The sequence below is a fragment of the Lissotriton helveticus genome, chromosome 4_1 (genome assembly GCF_964261635.1).
Source record: "Lissotriton helveticus chromosome 4_1, aLisHel1.1, whole genome shotgun sequence".
Classification (NCBI taxonomy): Eukaryota; Metazoa; Chordata; class Amphibia; order Caudata; family Salamandridae; genus Lissotriton; species Lissotriton helveticus.
The window spans coordinates 1,368,300,351-1,368,314,742 of NC_136063.1; the positions used below are offsets into that span (position 1 = coordinate 1,368,300,351).

General features: G+C 45.5%; 1 protein-coding gene and 1 pseudogene across 2 annotated transcripts in view; one reads left to right on the forward strand and one right to left on the reverse strand.

The window, feature by feature from the left end:
- Positions 1-14,392, reverse strand: part of ATXN1 (ataxin 1) — a 1,154,375-nt gene that overhangs the window by 668,557 nt on the left and 471,426 nt on the right. The gene's annotated exons all lie outside the window — the stretch shown is intronic.
- LOC144827518 (cytochrome c pseudogene) lies at positions 9,964-10,429 on the forward strand (annotated as a pseudogene).

Genomic DNA, 14,392 nt, shown 5'->3' on the forward strand with positions numbered 1-14,392 from the left:
TTGAAAGGCGTTGTTGATTTTGGCTAGTTGACAGGAGAATCCAGGAAAAGAAAATAGCAAATTGATTGTCCATAACTGACAGGGAAGACTCTGCCTTCAACAGCCAGCCTTCTGGGTTCAGGAATACGCGTGCCCCTGACCTGCAAAGATCGGCCATGGCCACAGCCCCCACCTTCATAAATGCTCATGGTTCTGAGATTAGGTAGCAGTGCAGGACAGTGAACTGGACATGTTTTAACCCAATGAAGCAGAGAAAACACCTGCGGGGCAGCAGGATGGTTACATGAAAGTATGCATACAGCAAGTTCAAGGACACCACCCAGCCCCCAGGATCTAACATAGAGGATCAGAGAAGACTTGGCCTGCCTGAGCATCTTAAACTTGTTCTTCCTTAGGAAGGTGTTCATAAACCGAAGGTTCAAATTGGGTATGAGTCATAATTGTTCAGTGCTTCGGTGATTACACAGTGAAGTGACTTAGTGAAAACTTATGTGTAGAAAGATGGTACATAAAATCAAATAGTGATTACATGCAGGTAACCATAGTTCATTTAATTTGCCATAAGCCTCTATTGTCGACAGCCTTTCACTCTCAATTGAGTAGGGGATCATCATGAGAGCCAAATAATAGGAGGAGTCAAAGGCACTTAAAGTTCCGAAAATAAAGATAAAATCTAGCTGAGTTATCTTTCTTTCACTCTATTTTGTGAATGCAATTTTGGAGTGAAGTGGAGTGAGGTGGATTTGGGTAGAGTGGAGTAGAGTGTGGTAGAGGGGAGTGGGATAGATTAGAGGGCAGTGGGGTAGATTGGAGTGGGCAGTTTGTGGTAGATTGTAGTGGGGTAGATTGTGATAGGTTGGAGTGGGGTAGATTGGAGGGGTATGGATTGTGGTGGAGTGGGGCAGACTGGAGTGGAATGGGGGTAGATTATAGTGGAGAGGAATTGGATAGATTGTAGTGGAGTTTAGAGTGGAGTGGGGTAAATTGGAATGGAGTGGGGTAACTTGGATTGGGTGGAGTGGAGTACAATGGAGTCGGGTTGATTGGAGTGGATTGGATTGGAGTACATAGGAGTGGGGTGGATTGGGGTAAATTGGAGTGGATTGGAGTGGAGAGGGGTGGGCTGGGGTATATTGGAGCAGAGCGGGATAGACCTGAGTCGAGTGTGGTAGATCGATGTGGAGTGAGGTGGATTGAGGTAGGATTGATTGGGTTAGATTGAGTGGGGTGGAGTAGAATGGAGTTGAGTAGAATGGAATTGAGTGGAGTAGATTGTAGTGGAGTGGGTTGAGTGGAGTCAAGTAGACTGGAGTGGAGTGAAGTAGATTTGAGTAGGGTAAATTGGATTGCAGTGGAATGGATGGGGTAGATTGGATTGGAGTGGTGTAGGTGGGGTTAGACAGAAGTGGTATGGATTGGAGTTGGGTAGATTGGAGTGGAGTGGGCAGAATGGGGTGGGTAAATTGAGATGGGATATATTGTATTGGGGTAGATTAGGTGAAGTGGAGTGTGGTAGATTGGAGTGGAGTAGATTGGGGTAGAGTGGGGTGGGGTAGACTGGGGTACATTGGAGTGGAGTGGGATAGATTGAAGTGGAGTACGGTAGACTGGAGTGCGGTAGGTGAAGTCGAGTCGAGGGGTGTAGCGTGGAATGGCATGTTGTCTCGTGGAGTGAGTGACATAGATTGGAGTGGCATGGAGTCGAGCAGCATGTCATAGAGTGTCTTGGAGTGGAGGAGAGTGAATTGGCATGTCGTAGAGTGGAGTGTCGCAGAATGGAGTGGTGTGGCATAGAGTCGAAGGACATAAAGTTGAGTGTCGTGTCATAGTGTGGAGTATGCATGGGGGGTAGCCCACTGCCATTACAGACAACACATTTTCAGTTGAAATGACCATCACATTTGCACCGCAATACAGTTTTACTGCACACAAACAATGTGTGCAAATGTCATCACCATTGATATTGGTATTGATGTGCTTTGATCGTATTCAAATACTTGCTTAAACCACACTTCAGAATTACACAAAAATGTGCTTCAGTTGTACTAATTTTGCTATATTATGAAACATCAGCACAATTCATTTTTTTGTTGTGTGCTACAAACAAAATCACACACCCTCTTTTCTTACATGGATGCTCAGCAGGAGTGTCCCATAAATTCTCTCACTTTGAAGTCAGAGAAAGAAAAGTAAACACCAAGCTCGGAGAGCTTGACATTTGACCTCTGTCTTTGAATGCACAGCAAATGTGACAAGACAAGAACAAGATTTAAAGGACTGTTTACAGAAAGTGAGTTTGTGGATGAATACAGTAAACAAGGTTTGGGCAACTGAAGAGACAAAATCAAGCTGGACAGCCTAAATCACAACGACAGCAAATACAAAGCTAGAAAATGTGAGTTACAAACCACAAAGCCAATGGTACGCAAAGGGCGGAATGCATTTCTAAGTTCTTTCTGAATGTCCCCAAGATGTCTTTCAAAAACCAGACAGGTGTGCTGTCTGGTAGGCTGCATCCTAAAAAGAAGACATTGACTCAGGTGCGTGAGCTAGATAGCAAAGATACTCAATCAGGAGCAAGGGGCTGAAACAAAGCCCTCCCTGTATATATTAGAAACAACAGCTCTGGCAAACAGACAGCTAAAGCTCTCTGTAGCCAAGGCCATATGAGGGTTTTGTGAACAAATGCTACTACAGGCCGAACTATATGCCTACCCAGGCCCGCCTCGCCCCACCTCCCAGCAGCCTCTAGCTGGCAGATAAGTTAGGGTGCTTAAGTGTGCATATGTTTTGCCTACTATTGCTGGAAACTGGTTGATGAATGGGACTTTTATGGGGGGCTTTTATATGTCCAGTTCCAGTGCAGTCTTCAGCTGGCAGATTAGTTGGGTGTTTGTAGAAAAGAGGGTAGGTTCGGCCTGCAAGTGGTGAAACTTGGTGGTCGGTTGGTGCATGGGGCTTTTACATGGCTGAAGATGTTTCCCTGCCTTGACTGAACTGCACAGACTTTTCCTTCCCTTGAAAGGCACTTAGATGACACAGTTTCTAGGGAAGGGATGTTATTTTTTACCCTACCCCACCTTCAACAACATCAAAAGCAAGAATCAGAAAGCAGAAAGTGCTAACATAGAAGTATGATAATCCCTCGCTACAATTCACATCGCAGGGTGGAACAAAAATGGATGAATCAGTCTGCTGACTGGATCACTGCGGTCACTTCAATGTACCTTTCAGATACCGCTACTAACTCAGGGAACATCACCCACCCTGAGATCAACATAGTCGTTGACCGCTTGATATACACCTACATGTTGTCAGCAGTGAAACAAAAACACACTCTGACCAATCCTAGCCCAGTTTTCTTTGTTGGTTAACAAGGCAGGCAGGCAGGGAAAGTTCATTCAGGTATGGAAGATGTTTCATTTTATTGCCTGGGCTCCCAGGTCCAGTGTTTCATTATATAAAAATAATACATGCAGGGTCTCACCTTGTTTCATAGGAGCCCACTGCCAGCGCTGCCAATGGCGGAATTGCTGAATACCTCGCCTGCCCTTAGAATCCACCTCATGCCTCTTTCTTTCACCACCCTGCACTTCACATCTCATTACCTCATCCTTCCAGGTTCCTCTTCTCACTGTTTCTACCTCTGACACAGTGTACATACCATTCTCTGTCTTCTTTCTCCCTTTTCACCCTTTTCGCTCACTGTGGTACATCTGATAATGAAAAATACGTCCTCATTCCTAAAATCACTGCCAGTGCCCACCATCCACAACTACTTGCACAAATCAAATACTGCCCAGATCATTTTACAAAGGCTGCCCATTCTCTAAACCTTCCCAAAGTGTTAGAATATCATACACAGAAGTATTGTTTTTCATAAATATTGGGTCCAATATCATTTGCTAAATTATCTATCCATTGTGTGTATATTTGTATAATCTATGTATCCCAGGAGGAAATATTAGACTGATATTTGGGACATGATACTGATGTCAGCTAAGTCTGGTGAAGATATTCTGGTACTATACCACCGAAAGCAGGCCCAGATAGGCAGAAATGATGAGTCCCCGGCAAATAAGGTCCACTCCACTGATACCACCGTTCTTCAGCAACCAGTCCTTCAAGCCTCATGGAAGAAATAACTTCTTGAGGGATCCTCATTTAAAACTTGTGTTTAGGTGGAGTGGTAACAAACTCGTTCACTCACTTCTGAAACTTGTTCATAGTTAGTTACTTCAGTGTGTTGTTTAAGTCATCCATACAAAGGACGAAGGGGGTGTATGTACCAATTCAAGCGGTAACAAGCACTGGGATGTGGGTGGGCAGCGATGGCAAAGGATGGAAGGCCTGCATGGACACATCCACATGGTGCAAAGGGGGTTACTCTTAGAGAAAGGTATTGTGCATACATAAGAGTTCAACATTTTGCTCAGTCCAGATCCCAGCAAGGTACACAAGTGTTTTCCCAAATTGAGGAATGCACTGCCTTCAGGCTGATTCTGCACTTCGCTGTAGGTAAAGGTGTGGCTATTTAAATCTGGCCTGTTTCGCTCGGTTCTGCTTATTCAAGCACTGGGAAGCCTAGTTAGGGCAGCCATGCCCTTTACAAATCCAGGAATAAAATAGAATAGATTACATATAGGTCCCTATGAGGCATATCTGTAAGCCAAACAAACTAGCAGAAAAGTCGTGTTTAGTTGAAAATCCAAGCGATCTCTTACGTGTAAGGTCTGGAATGGACTCATGATCAAAGCTTCAAGGTTCCCACCAGTTGGAGACGCACTCTGACATCCACTGCAGCAACCTTCATGAGATAAAAGCCGATCAGCAGGCTGATCCTGTTTACAGCATACCTGTCGAATCAGGCCTGACGCGTTTCGTGCTCATTGCACTCTTCAGAGGCGCAACAGTCATTTTGGCATAGAGGCCACACCTCCCACTTAAAAATATGAGCCCTCCAATGGGCGACTCAAATGAGTCTGCGTTGGTTTGTGGGTCTTGTAGTGTGTGCCTCAGTTATGTGCCAGAACTGAGATCCTAATGGAAAAACCAAAGGACATGGCAGAGAAGAATCCTCCACGATTTATAACAACCTACAGTAAAGAGAGTGGAAGCATTGTAAACAAGATGAGGAAATATTGGCATCTCATTTCAGGGGATCCTGATATTGGAAAACTTGTTCGCAATAAACCAACTGTAACCTACCGAAAGAACACTTCCTTAAAGGACATGCTAGTGAAAAGCCATTTTCAAACTAAACCAAAGACAGACTGGCTCACGAACCAACAAAAGGGATTCAAAGCATGCAAATCGTGTAAGGCCTGCAAAATAGGCAAGAATATGGCAAATATTCAGGAACCAAATGGTAAAACTATGGTAATTGAAGAAAACATAACTTGTACATCAAAATTTGTCATCTACATGACAGAATGCAAGTGCGGTAAGAAATATATTGGAAGCACAACATGCATGCTAAAAAAACGTATACTCGAACATATACGTGCAGTCAAGAATGCGAACATGGCATATGCAACAGCTAAGCATATCCTTACATGCCAAAAAGGCGATTGGAGAGCGATGTGCTTCTACGGGATCAAAATCATACCAGAAGGTAACCGAGGAGGTGACCGTGTCTGGAGCATATGTCAAGCTGAATCACGACTCATCATAAAATTCAGGACTAAGCAGCCAGGGGCATCAATAACGATGAGGAACTCTATGTCCATTTGGAATAGTAGCTCTCTAAACAGACCCGAACTGAAACCTATCAGAGTCAATATGGGTACTATACCATTAAAGAAGTATAACAACTATAAAATCGAAGTATGATGCTGGGTACTAACCCTGAATACTCCAAAAACTGAATGTTATTTAACTCATCAAAAGCGCAATTGTCAAAGAAGCGGGTATCTCATCAAGATATCGGCTGGTGCAACTTAAAATATTACATAGAGTCTACTATACGAGAACTACTCTACACAAAATGCACAGAGCTGACCATCCCACCTGCCTTAGAGGATGCGGAGAACCAGGCACACTACTTCACACACTCTGGGAGTGCCCAATTATCACCACCTACTGGCGACAGGTTCTGCGCACCATCTAACAAACATTGGAAGTATCCCTAACACCAGACCCTCGTGTGTTTCTACTGAATGTGTGGAAACAGAATGATTTGACTCGTCAGGGGCAGCAGTGGGCAATCGTAGGGATAATGGTGGCCAAGCGGGATATAGCGCAAAAGTGGGGGGCAGTAGAGGCGCCGACACTGGCGCAATGGTGTAGAAATATGGACTTACTATTAGTGATTGAAAGAGCGGTCTATAAAATGAGAGCAAACCCCAAGAAATGGAACAAGATATGGATGCCATGGAACACTTATCGAGGGGATATATGTGAGCCCCTATCAGAAGAAGATATAGACAGCTCAGAGGAGGAGGGGGATGTTGAATGAGACGCACATAGATTGAATTATCACATACAAATAGAGTTGATATAGCGCTGATGGGTTGGCCGCACGTCCCGTAAAAGGAATGCTAAGAACTGGGGATCTTGAGATGTGAATGTTTGCTATCTGCATCAATTAATGCACTGAGAAGTAATGAGTGTCAAAAAAGACAAAACACCTGTTCTACTATCTGAGTCACACGTTTAGTTATAGTTATAAAATATAAAAATAAGACTGTTACAAAACTATTTGGGAAAGTAATCGTATATTTTCTGCTGATTGGAAATGTGCAAATGACGACCAAGGACGCTGTAGAGCGAATAATGACTGAAATGTGTAACGAAATGTCTCTCTATAGCAGCCGGCCTCCGGGTTGTAGGTAAATGCTGTGTAAGTAATGCAGATTGCAATAAAAGTCTTTAACCAAAAAAAAAAAAAAAGCGCAATTGTCTTTCTGTTTGTAGGGCACAAGTGGGTATGTAAGTAGAAATGGAAGAAGGACTTACTGACCGTGAGCAAAGCCTTGGTGGCTGAAATGCGTTGGTGGGGTAGAGCTTGTTAATAAAATAAGCAAATACCATTTGGTGTGCCGCATCCTTTGTCCTAAATAATTAAATAATCGGACCTGGACCCGGTCCCTATGCTGAGCACCGGCTGTGGAGCGCCCTACGAGCAAAGGGTCACGTTGGAGAAAAAAAAAAAAATAATAATAATATATATATATATATATATATATATATACACACACCTTGTTAGAGAGAGATAGATTGATATGCACATAGAGGGTAATTGATAAGCACATAGAGGGGCATTAGGTCACCCTCTTCATCCATTGACCTGTTCCACTACCTTTCATATTTTACATCCGTCCACCACACCGTACGGTATGGGGCAGTGGATCAGTTCTCTTCTGCCATTGGTGCCCTTGCACTGTAAGTGGCAAAATATGCCCACATCAGCATAAAAAAGGTTTTCTTCATTGCGGGAGCGAGTGGGCCAGTATATTTTTTGTCAATGTTTTTTTTTCCCATTCGTTATCCTTTTTTAGGTTTCGACCTGGCGAGGGGCACAGCCCCTCCCAGATCGAAAACTTTTGTTTTCAGTAGGGATGTTTGGACCACCTCTGTTTCCAATTGGCTAGCTCCATAAATGGAGACTAGCCATTGGGAGACAGAGGCTGTCAATCGCGCTTTCTCTTGAAAACGCGATTCGGGGGCGTTTCTGGTGCTTTTTTTAAGCCCCGCCCCTTTGTCCCGGGCCGCGCTGCGATTGGCTGCCGGCCCGGGACACCCCCGTGACGTCATTTCCCGGGCCGCGCTGTGATTGGCTGCCGGCCCGGGACACCCCCGTGACGTCATTCCCCGGCCGCGCCGTGATTGGCTGCCGGCCCGGGACCTGACTTGTTTTTTTTTGTGACTGCCATCTATTGATTTATTTTAATTTTGCTTCTTTCTCGTTTGCATCTGTAACGTGTAAAAATGTAAAATTATTCTCCTCATGTAAAGTACTTGGTTCTATTGTGAAGCGCCCTGGCACATTTGGGTAAAGTCCGCGCTATATAAAAATGCAATAAATAAACTTAAAATAAATAAATAAAATGCGGAGCTCTGACTTGTGTCTCCTGTGTGTATTGGGAAGTAGACAGTGGTCCTTCTACTCTTTCCACGGCTCCGTCCGTGCTCGTCCCTCTTCGATGTTCACAACATGCAGAGTTCAGTTTTCTTCCTGAGCCTGTTAAGTATAGGTCGCGTGATGCAGCGGTTGGCGCTCAGTGTTGTCCGGCGGCCGCCCTTGGCTCTGACCTGGTGCCAGGTCAGTACCTTCATGCTGTGCGCAAAGCCGTCCCTTCTGCCGTTACCTCGAGCACACAGTATGTCCACGACAAGCCAGACGCTTTGGTGATTGGCCAGGCACTCCTCTGCTGCCCGCTCGATTGGGGGGAGTTGTTACTTTCTCTATGGAAAATCACTAACCTCAGTTGTATTTTAAATCTCCTTTCTGACTGCTTTGCCCTCATGCCCTCCACGTGCACTCCAGCGGTGCTAAAGGTCAAGACTTTATTTTGCTTCAGATTTTGCATCCCTCGAACTCCAACTCTCCGAAGTGCCCACCACCCCAAAACGGCTTTCTTATTAAGTGGTCTTCTATCGACGCCCTCCCCTCCACTTTACTAACTCTCATGCCCATATCATACCTGAACTGGCCGCCCCCCATCCTGCGGTTCACCCCTTTCTCCCTCTTCCGCATCACATCTCACAGTGTGGTTCATGTCCCCTCTTCGGTGATGTCTACTGTTCTCCGCGGCCACATTACACTCCTCTTTCCCAACTGTGCTTGTTTAGAAATTACAGTGGATTCGGGCGGGCCGGCACTAGTCCAGAGGCGACATCTCTATGGAACCTGGGCGGGCGGGATTTGGGGGTCAGTAGAGTTGTGTATGATAAGAGGCATGGATAGCTCCAGAGCGAATGCTGGTAGTTGTTCTGGGGTGTGTAGGCGCCATTTGTCTAAGGACTAATTGGCAGTGTCCAGGCCGGGCACTGTGCTCCTGGGTGGGCCCAGTGTGTTGGCTACTGACTCGTGGGCATGGAACTCCGGGGTGCAGTAACCCACCCCTTCTTTGAAACTAGTGCCAGCACCAGTGACAAGACGGGTTCTACCCCCTCCTGTTGGTGTCTTTGACGATGCAGCACGTGGCTACTTACCAGTGTAGGGAGACCTGGTTTTGCCCAGCACACGCGTGCATTCTGGGATTTATAGTCTCGGGTCTTTCTACCGCGGCGGCACACCTGACGGCAATGACGAGTGAAAAAGAAGCCCAGGCCTGGAACGGGTGTCCCGTTGACCTGGAGCTCTGGGTTCTGGCTGAGGACAGTGTGGCTGCAGCAGAGAAGGGCACGGGGGGGTCCCAGGCCGAAGGGTCCTCACACCGAGGTCGGACTCACTAATGCCCAAGGTATGCGGCCCTGGGGTGGGCTCAGGGGAGCAGGGGTTGTAGCTTGCTTGGTACCTTCAGCGCTCTGGCGCATGGGTTTCTCATCCTGTAGGAGAGGAGGGCGAAATAATTTGATGGGGTCTCTTTAAGAGAGTGAGTTGTAAATACGGGATGTAGGACAGATTAGCGTCGGGAAAAATGCAGAATGAGCTATTGGAGAAGTTTAAGCGTGGGAATTGGCGGGCACCTATTTTTGACTGGTGTTCTGACCGCTAGATAGGAAGAGTGCGTTTTTAACATGAGGCGGGGTGACCAGGATTTGTAGGGACAGTCCCGGTTTTCACCAGCTGCTCCGGCAGATTTCGGGATATTTGACTCATGCCCTCTTTTTAAGGGGGTTGACTGAAAACAGTGAGGCACTTTATTTTCATGGTGTTCTAAAGCTGTGCTAGTTAGGAGCTGTTATAAGTAAGCTATTTAATTAACAGTTAGGATGTTTGCTTCAAAAACGACGAAGAGCAGAGCGTGTCCTTGAGCGCGAGAGCAGCAGCTGCAGCGAGCGGAGCCGAGGGACCGGAGGCTTCAAAATGGGAGATGCTGAAAAGGGAAAGAAGATCTTCGTTCTGAAGTGTGCGCAGTGCCACACCGTTGAAAAGGGAGAGAAGCACAAGGTTGGTTGGCCCCAACCTCCACGGCCTGTTTGGGCGCAAGACGGGGCAGGCTCCGGGCTTCTCGTATACAGAGGCCAACAAAAACAAAGGCATTACCTGGGGTGAAGATACGCTGATGGAATACTTGGAGAATCCCAAGAAGTACATCCCAGGAACAAAGATGATCTTCGCTGGCATTAGGAATGACAAGGAGAGGCGTAATTTGATCGCTTACCTGAAGCAGGCGACCTCATAAGCGATCTGGTTCTTTGTTAGAGTGGACTGTCCGGCAGAGGCACTTTTAAAACTGTACATTTTTGTCCTTTGTAATGTATTATTTCACCACTGATCCATGTATCATTCGTACACTGAATTTCCGTTGGGTATTTTGAGTTTAGAGTGTCCATTATTCATTGACTGTGCCAGTTGAACACCGTGCCGGCATTTTGTGCTCCATATTGTTGCTGCAGGTGCTTTTATGTAAAGAATGCCTAAATTAAATATAACCTGCCTATGGGAAAAAAAAAAAAAAAAAAAGACTTTTTTTTTAAAGTGCCTCTTCTGTGTCCTCTGTTCCTATGTTGGTTAGAGCTGTCATTCTGCACAACCCCGATGATGTGAAATTGTAGTCCTTTTTTCTATTTTTGCAAAATGACCCGGTTTTGGGTTCTTAAGATGTGGTCAACCTAACAAGAAGGGCATTTGCTGCCATTTGCAGTAGATTACTGGAGTCCTACGATCATTTCCGTGGGAGATTGGGGGTAGTGTTGGCATTAACAACGAGGGGAGACATTTCCAGTTTTGAAGTACCTCGCTCGAGTTTGGATTGGCAAGGGCCTAGAGAAGCCGGGAGGAGGGTAGGTAGCTGAGAACAATAGGTAAGCTAGTAGGTTAATGTCATGGCCTTCTAGACAACCGAACGATGGCTTGTTGTAGCTTCTGGGGATTGTACTTTCACTTTTAACACTGTACAGGTGAGCTCAAAAACCCAGAAGTACAAACGCTGATGGCGTCACGTGACACGAGGCAGCGTTGGGCGTGCTAGGCTTGGAGTGCAGAGGCCTTGCGATGCCAGCACACTCCGGTGGATGGCGAAGAGCTGTATATTGCCTATTACTTCTGCATTTTCATTTGTTATACTTTTTAGGTTTCGCCTGGCGTGGTGTGTGTGTGTGGGGGGGGGGGGGCTCTGGGTGTGTGTGTGTGTGGCTCTGGGTGGGTGTGTGTGTGGCTCTGGGTGGGTGTGTGTGTGGCTCTGGGTGGGTGTGTGTGTGTGGCTCTGGGTGGGTGTGTGTGTGTGGCTCTGGGTGGGTGTGTGTGTGTGTGGCTCTGGGTGGGTGTGTGTGGCTCTGGGTGTGTGTGTGTGTGTGTGTGGGGCTCTGGGTGTGTGTGTGTGTGTGGGGCTCTGGGAGGGTGTGTGTGTGTGGGGCTCTGGGTGGGTGTGTGTGGGGCTCTGGGTGGGTGTGTGTGTGTGTGTGTGTGTGTGTGTGTGTGTGTGGCTCTGGGTGTGTGTGTGTGTGTGTGGGGCTCTGGGTGGGTGTGTGTGTGTGTGGGGCTCTGGGTGGGTGGGTGTGTGTGGGGCTCTAGGTGGGTGTGTGTGTGGGGCTCTGTGTGTGTTTGGGGGGGCTCTGGGTGTGTGTGGGGCTATGGGTGTGTGTGTGGCTAGGTGTGTGTGTGTGTGTGTGTGGCTCTAGGTGTGTGTGTGGTAGTAATTGCTGTCTGCTGAGCTCGTCCGTAGGGTACAATAGGTCTTACATAGCGAGAGATTAAGCTAATGGCAATGTAAATGACAAAACCAACACATAAATACAAATTTTGTCATTTACAATGCCAATAGCTCTAACTTATCCAAAGGCGAAACCATTGCATTGTAAATGCTTGTTAGTTTTAGTCATCGTTGCCTGTTTAAACTCTGTCATCTGGTTACAGTAATTCCAAGTCAATACTACCTTTTTCCACATATAGGAATCTAATTGTCTTGTGATGCATTTAAACTGAAAATGTTTTTTTATTTGTTCTAAGTACTCCAAATACAGCTACCTAATAAGGAAGCACATGTAATTTTTCAATCAAAATTATATGCAAGGGTTATTTTTTTTTGCTTTTACATTTTTGTTGAATACATCTGGGTACTTCGCTTGGGAAGTTGCATCTTTCCTTTCTTATTTTTGTGGCATATGATTGGCAACAAGGCATAACAAATATAACCATCGCATCAGCATGTTTCTCTTTCATATTAATATTGTGAACATCTGTAAGATTCGGATTGCTCCCCTCACAGATCACAAAAGAGCAGGAGCTATTGTGCAGAATGTATCAGCATATCTGTTTTTGCACTGGCTAATTGCATCTAGACGCTTTCAGCATGCATTAATGACACCACAAATCACCAATCCGCATTCAGTGTCTAGCTGCCACGCTGAAAAGGAGGCATCTAAATTTAGCCTGCCAGCAAGGAATATTCCAGCAATCTCATTTGTAAACAGCGTGTGCAACAAAAGTACCATCAATGGTTCTTCTCTAGCTAAAAGCTGTACAAAAGCTGTACATATGTTCAGAGAAGGTGCAAATATGAGAAGTGTTAACTAAATTCCAACAGCACTTGGTCAAAACGGGGGCTCTATTTTCAAGGACGTAAAGGACTCACGTGAATGGCGGTAGGGCCTGTTGCCTACATTTTTGGAGCTTACCACTCCACCCTACTAATTATGGCACTGATTATTTGTCTTCAATCAGTTGGTCCTTCATCTCATTTCATTCAACTAATAACGCTGCTGAACATTGGTGTGATTTTGAGTTTGGTGGACAGGGTACTCCTTCCTTCACAAACGTGGTGGATTACCCTGTCGGCCAAACGAACTCTATTGAGAGTTGCGCAGACCGTAATGTTTTCGACAGCAGTTCTCCTGCTGGCAGAAACCTTACACTGATGGCGTGAGTTGGGGCTGTCGGTGGTGGTGCATCTACATCAGACCGACTGCCTCATTTAGAGTAAATGGTCTGATATATTTTTTTGTTTGGGACAACCAGGGAAAGCCTAGCAGTCTTGAACAGAAAAAAATAAAAAAAGGATTACCTACCACAGGAGAAAAATCCAAGGGTGTTAGGGTCATTAGCTTTTTGTTTTTCAAAAACAAACTCCCCCTTTGGGAATTTGGATTTGGAAAAACAAAAGTTTGAAGAGCAGTTGTGTGTAAAATGGCGGCCGCTCACCAAACAATCAGTGACGTCAGAAAAGTCCGCAGTGGATGCAGCTCTTCGGAAGGCACAGAGATCTCTGAAGAGCTGGTAGAGATCACACAATCAGGCCGGCGCTAGTCCAGCCAGGGTAGCAGAGGAAATTACATGCATCACCCTGCTTCCAGGCTTCCAACCAGAGCAGGGTAAGACTTGGCTCTCTAAGGCGGGATCCTCATATTCAATAAGAATTCAAGAGATGTGCTACAGTGCCAGTGTGGTGAGGCAACTGATCAGGACAGCCTCTACTATTAGTAGGCTCTTTAAGCCTGCATTATCTTAACGTAACAGACAAAGGGTATATATACTGTGTGGCACAAAAGATGGGCTCTTCTGTGGCACTTATGATTAGGACACAATGTGGTAAAGATGATGGGAACAATTGTTAGCCTCCAACTATGCTCATACTGTGACATGTATGGAAGGCAAACCCATGGGGCCAGTGGTGAAAACTGGAATTACCATTATCACATATTTGACATTGATACTGCTGTCGCTATGGCTCATTCAACGATTAACTTCACTACCCTCTTGCTAGTATTTCTTGAGTTATTTGCTGATCATTTTGGGGACATCTGATGCTGACATTTTAGGAAGATGTCAGTGTAAGTTAGGTGCAAGTGGTAAAGATTTTGAGGAGTCAAATTTCCCCTTCCTTCAAAAGGTATTAAGAAAAATGTCCCTTTACCTACTGTTCCCTTATCATATTATGGCTGGGAATGTTTTACATATCAGTAGCTCTAGTTACAAAAGAAGCACGTACCTAGGAAGTCTACTACCAACCTGTAAATAATGAACAAGCACTGGTAAAGCCAACAATACGTCTGGCTTTGACTGCAGGATTTTAGGCTTTACCAATGCATATATTCTCATGGTTTGTGTAAAACTTTATTTTGGGGGAGCTGAGCATGACACACAAAACATTCTGCCCCAGGGTGCAAATCTTTTTTGTAGATACATTTCACAATTACAAGTTTATCATGCATAAATCTACAAATATCTGATCATATTCTCTTTGTGACTGGTCTGCTAAACTGGGTGCCACTGTAGCACGGGTACAGGCAGCCCAGTTATGGAACTTCTTGCATTCTTTTGCATTGGTGTTGATTAGATACAATT